The sequence below is a fragment of the Alligator sinensis genome, unplaced genomic scaffold (assembly GCF_000455745.1).
Source record: "Alligator sinensis unplaced genomic scaffold, ASM45574v1 scaffold469_1, whole genome shotgun sequence".
In the NCBI taxonomy this organism is placed as follows: Eukaryota; Metazoa; Chordata; order Crocodylia; family Alligatoridae; genus Alligator; species Alligator sinensis.
This window is the reverse complement of record NW_005841934.1, coordinates 3,163,604-3,169,796: the sequence shown is the minus strand read 5'-3', so window position 1 is coordinate 3,169,796 and position 6,193 is coordinate 3,163,604. Positions and strand designations below refer to the sequence as shown.

Here is a 6,193-nt window from a genome sequence, read left to right as displayed (position 1 = left end):
ACCTCTGCTCTTTCTGGATTACCAAGCCTTCCTGCCCCCTCACCAACCTTGTGTGCCCCATGCTGCCCTCTCTCGCCTATACTTTCGTCTCAGTGGAAGCAGTGGGCCTGCTCCTGTGAGTAGGAGGAGGAGAATAGTTTCCCTTTTTGTGTAAATAACCTAGCACTTTGCAGTAATCCATCTCAATACAGTTCTTAATAGTCCAGTCACTTAGTACGTGAGGCCATTGCCAGTAAGATTGGGATCTTTCTTGGGAGGGTTTTACTGATTGTTCCGAGATAAGCCAGTGTGTATGTGTCCTGAATTCATGTAAACCCTGCAAACCACTTTATCTTCAGCAGCAGCCTCAAATCAATTGATCAGAGGTAATTTAGATAAAGCATCTGCTTCCTTGTTCCCATTCATAGTCAATATTTAGCTGTTTAGCTCGAATAAAGAGACTGCCAACCAGCACACACACTATACACAGGCTGTCTTAGTTTCTTGACTGCAAACTGGACGCTGTGCCCTACAGGTAAATTTTCTCCTCCATCAGTAGGTAAATTGTTTAACGTGAGACTGCGGACAGTTTGGAGCATCGCCTGCCTTTTAAGTGCTATTTTTTTTCAGATGGCACCCTTGGACTTTACGTAATATATATCAGTAGCTAGGCAGACTTGCCCTGATGTGCACAAGGAAGCGACAGTGGAGCAGTGCTGAAGGCTGAGGAAAATATTAAAGATCTCGCGAGAATGTTTGTGCGATTAAGAGGTAGGTTTTTTTAGGAGTATCTGTAACCTTCTCCAGAGAGCCACAGATTGGACATTTCATAGACTTCAAGGCTGGAAGGGATCGTTCTCACTTTCTGTATGACACAAGACAGAGAATTTCCCCAAACTATTTTTGTCTGTCTACAAAAGGAACAAACCAACCCTTACGCTGTGTATGTGTCTGTGCATATAGGTATGTACGACATGTAAGTGCAAGTGGATAGTGGGTGAGTCTGCGAGAGCTGCGCATGCATTTCAGTGTTCGAGAAATGTTCATGCCTAATCAAGGAAGGGCAGATGCACTCTTAGCTAATGGCTTTCATGTCATTCAGTTAAGTAGACTATATGCAGTTACCCATGTCTGAGTCTGATTGTTGATCCTCGGGAGTAACACAGAATAGGCCAGCTGTGGCAGAAGTGGCGAGTGGCCTTCAGAAGGGGAAGGGAGACCTCCCAAGGCAAATTACGTTGCCCACAATAGCACACGTTGCACCAGAAAATAATTATGGTGTAGAACTAACAAGCCATATAATTAAGGGTCTACTCTGGAAACTAACAATATGAAATGGCACCTTCTTATTGGTATATCTGCCCCTTGCTTGTCTTCCGAGTCCTGTGTGCTGCCTCTTGTGACAACAGGTGGTGGCAGCTTTCTTACCCTTGTTGGCTGTGCGGGGAGAAAAGGGTAACGGAAAGAAAGTGCATCCTCTTCCTTCTGGCACAGCAGCAGTGGAGCTGTTTGCTCAGTTCCAGCGAGCTCCACCTGCACAATCTGGCCAAACGCTGAGGGGCAGCACAAAGATGAGCAAGGGCAGAATTTGGGGTGTTTAATTTATCCCTGTCGGGAGTGACAGGTGAAAGGTGATGGTGCAGCTGGACTTTGAGAGCCGGGCGCAGTGAGCAGACCCGCAGCTGGTGTCACTGTCTGAGCTCCACTGAAAGAGAAGGCGTTGTACTGATTTGGTGCCATGTCCTGTTTGCTTATTAGAAACTAAGGGCATTTGCTATGGAGTCACTGAAAGCCAGACCTTTGGAAAGGGCTTGGACTAGTGTCCTTTGGACAGTCTGTCTGTGGGTGGTGTGGAGCAGCAGAAGGGCACAATCCTTTTCTTTGTTCCCAAATAGAGACCAGCTTTACACAAAACACATCTGCACCTTGACTCTGGCAAGAGTTACAGCTGCGTGGTGCTCCTAGAGATCTGAGCCCCTATATAGGAAAAGCCTAAAAGGGAGTCTAGGAGCCAACTTTAGGGTCCTGTTTTTAACCATCTTGTCCTGGTAGAATGCGTGAAAATTTTACCTTGGGTGAAATTCTGTGCATCTTGGGGAAAAATACTAGATCATAGAAAAAAATTACAAAGTTCTGAATGCAAAGTCTCCTGAATTTATTGGTAGTCTTTCCATTGACAAAAGGTTTGGATGAGAAGCTAAGTGAAAGCTCTGATAGATTTATACAGCTTGCTGGGTGACGCTTTCTCAGAGACGTTACTTTTTTCCCTTATCAGCAGAATCACTGAAGTTAGTAATATTTCTGTGTGAAAAAGAGTCCTTCAAAAGGAAAGGTTGGAAAGCCAGAGTCCAAAGGCAATTTATGATCATGATTTTAAGGATTCTTGAGTTAGATCTATTTGTTGTGCGCCTCCCAAGGCAAAAGCAACTTGTGGAACCATGCCTGGTTTGTGTTTTTTTTTTTTTTTTTTCAACATATTGATTCAAAATTGTGTGTAATGCCTTAAAACAACCCATACAATTTTCATCTTGCTAGACATCAAACAGGTGCATAGGCTCAAGTGCATTCAGACTCCCTCCAGTCGAAAAGCAAAGCCCGTGCCTGTTGCCAGATCATCCTTTCCCACACTGCCGGATTGGCAGAGACAACTGCTAACTATCACGTTTTCAGATGTCTGCTGTTGCTTAACTCGAAATGACACATGCCTGTCCTTTCATTGGAGAAGTCTCAGGTAAAATGTATTACAAATTCGGGACTACCTCCCCACTGCAAGGCAGGGGATTAACATTTCAGAAGGTTTGTTTGACCGTTAGGAGGGGAGCGTCTCAATTATTCACCTTTTGTCTTCCATCCCCGTTGGAAGCACTCCTTCTCTTACCCGTGTAGCCAGAAGGACAATTAGTTGCAAGTTGATTTATAAATACATTTAGCCTTAATACAGCCGCCGTAAAGAGTCCGTAGTTACATAGCTCTTGTTCCATGAAATGGCACGTGACAGTATCCTGGGCTAAGGAGACCTCCTCCCATCTCGCATGCAGACGGTTGCTGAAAGCAGTTGCAAAACACCCATCAACTCCAAGGGGCTGGAGTTTCACCTCCGCTGAACAAATGTTGTTGTGCATTTTGTCTAGTTAAAACATCCCACTGAAGCCAAAGGGAGGCAGATGAGGAGATGAAGACGAAGGAGCCTTTAACGTTCAAGCAGTGTTACAAACAGCTTTTATAACGGGGCATGCATACCCTTGGACAGTTCCCCTGGCTGGCGCTCCGGTTGTCAGGCCGTGGCCTGGGAGCAATAGTCAGTTGAAGGGGTGTGTTTAGTCCAGTATGGCCCTTGCAGTGCTGAGCTGCCTTGCTTTTACAACAAGGGCTGACCCGTCCCTTCCCCTGACTGAGGAGCAGGGGAGCTTTCCGAGCCACCTACCTTTGCTGCGTTCCCTCGTCTCGCATCAAGTGGAGCTCAGCACGACGGAAGACTCTGGGCCATTGGTTTACTTGGTTGTCATTATGCCACCACAACATTGCAATGGATTCCCGAAGCAGGAGAGCCTCCATGAACTACAGCACGCTCATGAGAATGAGGTAACTTGTGGGGTACTGCCGTATTTAACAATAAATGCATCCTTGAGCTTTTAAAAAGCCGGTTAGCAGGGGAAGCAGTGTAATGGCATCTGTTGAATTGCAAGAACATGAACCAGTCAAGGCTTTGTTACGATTCTTCCTCTTCTCTCTGCCTCTTTCCTTTGCAGCTTGATTTGCACTCATGCAACTTACATTTGCACTCATGTTTAAGTGCCTTGTCTTCCTTGACGGCTTGTTCCACCTGAGGAGAGATGTTTGTGCCATAGTCGGTGTCAAATTTGATCCAGACAGCAATACCGTATAGATCTAGAGAGCTGTGGTCTTTCCCACCACCTGGTCATCTATCATTTCATTACCGTAAAGTTACCCAATTGACATGTCCTGGCTAATTCTTATAATGCAGCTATATAGATGTCTAGTGTCTCATCAGGCAGTTTTACACGCTGTCTAAATTGATAATGCTCAGCCATGGCTTTACCAGATGGTGGAAAATGACCCTCCTGGGAAACCTGACCCTATCATACCACAATGAACCTCTAAAAGTTTGCTTCCTCAGGGAATGTCTAAGAATGCTTTCATCTTCCAGACCCAGGCTTTGCAACTATGGTTTTTAATTTTGGTAAGGATACCAGTAATGGAAGCTACTGCTGTGTTGCACCACTGATACTTGACCTGGGGGGCTGCTAATGAGTAGCTAAGAAATCAAAAGAATGGATACTGTTAATAATAATTCCATTCATCTGAGTAACAAGATAATGAAATTTAATGTATTATTTTTGAAATAGAGGCACAGGAGTAATTTTGAATGCCGGCAGTATCTCTTCCTTTTCCAGTTTATTTTTTTATTAAACTTCATGTACTTAATCAGTCACTGTTCTTCACCATGGATGTTTGAATTGAGCAGACTCTACTACAGTACTACTACTGAGAAGTAGAGCAAATAGGAGGATTTGAATAACATTGATTTTCTTGGCTTATTCACAAATTGTCCTAAGGAAGTGTTTTGGTGGCAATTTCCACACAATAGATGAAAGTGAACTGTACTGTTTTCAGAATCTTAGGTGCCCCCTTCCATGCACGGCACAATTTTGCATTTGTGTCACCTAATGTGTACGGGCAGTTACTGTCAACTTGGGTGCAGCTCGGGAATCTACAAATAGCCAACAAGATGAATTTATTCCATGTGTTAGTAAGACTGAGCCACGGTGCTGCAAATAATAAAGAACGTATATGTGCTTACAATTAACAGAAAGAGAATCAAGAAATGGCAAATCTTCAGGCAATACAGTCAAAACCTGGAGTCAAGAACTGATTTTCTGACTGCAAAATTAGTCCCCAGTTTGTTTCCCCCACAAAATGCTCATTACTCGGTTGTTCTGACACCAATGGGGACTGGTAAGGGCTTATTACTCTTAAAAACCTGACCCCTTCCATAGGAACCAGAGCCCACTATAATCAGCTGAAAGATACCCAGTGCCATCAGCTGGATTCAAATTAGATCCCAAACTCCTATTTATGGGTTCAGTAATCTAACTTCAGCATATTATATTTTTTAAAAATCTTGGATGTGGTCTAGCGTATTGCTTTGTAACCAGAAGATGACCCCTACTGCTGCATACTGTATGGCTTTCACCCTGGATATCTGCTTATGTGAAATCAGATACGATCTTTCCATTCATCGTCTGGAAACTTGAATTAATTTTTATCTCTTTCCCAGCACATGGCATTAACGGTCACTGTAACTGAGCTTTCTTCCACACTGATAACAGCATAACAGAGGCTATTCTCTGTATATCTTAAGAAAGAAGATTAGGGACTGGATTTTCTGTTGGCGTACCCTCCACCAAAGCTGGAGGAGTTGCCTCAGCAAGGAATTTGGCTTAAGGCATTGAAATGTGAGAAATGCTGTGCTCTGCTCTGTGTTAATTTTCAGTGAACTGCACCTACATGTTACTGTCTTGCATATCAACAATTCCTCCAGGTATCGACAGCTACCATATTTTGGGCATGGCTCGTACGGAGGAAGAGCCTACATGTGTACCTACGACAACATGCTTATGAAAAGAAGCAACACTTATTTTTTAGGTGGTAATTAGCAGGGTTGATGATCGAGCCCGCCACGCATCGTATCTGTGTCTCTTGAGCTCTGTGCCTGTTAATTTAAGGGCGATGTAGCAGGGGAACGTGCAGCATATGTCCATAAAACTAACTCCACACCTTGTCACAGCATGCAGGCTTCATGTCCTTAGGCAGGTCTTCTCAAGTGAAATCATAGCCTCAAGGGAGTTGGTTGAACAGATGTGAAGAGGCTTTGATTTGGATCAGTGCCTCCAGGGACTGCTGCTAGCTTGGGGCTGCTCTGTTTATTTTACCTTCATCTTCCTTCTCAGACACAAGAAAAACAGCTGGGAAAGAAGAAAGGGGATGTGGCATTGCTAGAGGCCTGGAGATGCAAAACAGCTGGAGGTAACAGGGAAAAAAAGTGACTCTCCTAATTAGATATTAAGTTAACACTTACTGTTCAACTAATTTCTTCACAGAGCAGTACATGGTCCCTAGAATAAAACACATCATTTCCAGAGAAAGTGTCTGTCTAATCTAACCTTTTTTAATTTATCTAATCAATCTCACA

The 6,193-nt window shown here is 43.9% G+C and overlaps 1 long non-coding RNA gene across 2 annotated transcripts in view; it reads left to right on the top strand.

The window, feature by feature from the left end:
* Positions 1 to 6,193, top strand: part of LOC102379662 — a 46,484-nt gene that overhangs the window by 20,102 nt on the left and 20,189 nt on the right. Inside the window, exon 1 of one of the 2 annotated variants that reach the window (XR_323335.1) lies at positions 5,957 to 6,027. The exons of the other annotated variant lie outside the window; for it this stretch is intronic. This is a non-coding gene — a long non-coding RNA (uncharacterized LOC102379662). Of the gene's footprint in view, positions 1 to 5,956; positions 6,028 to 6,193 lie in introns of those variants that run through there. 2 annotated transcript variants of the gene reach the window in all.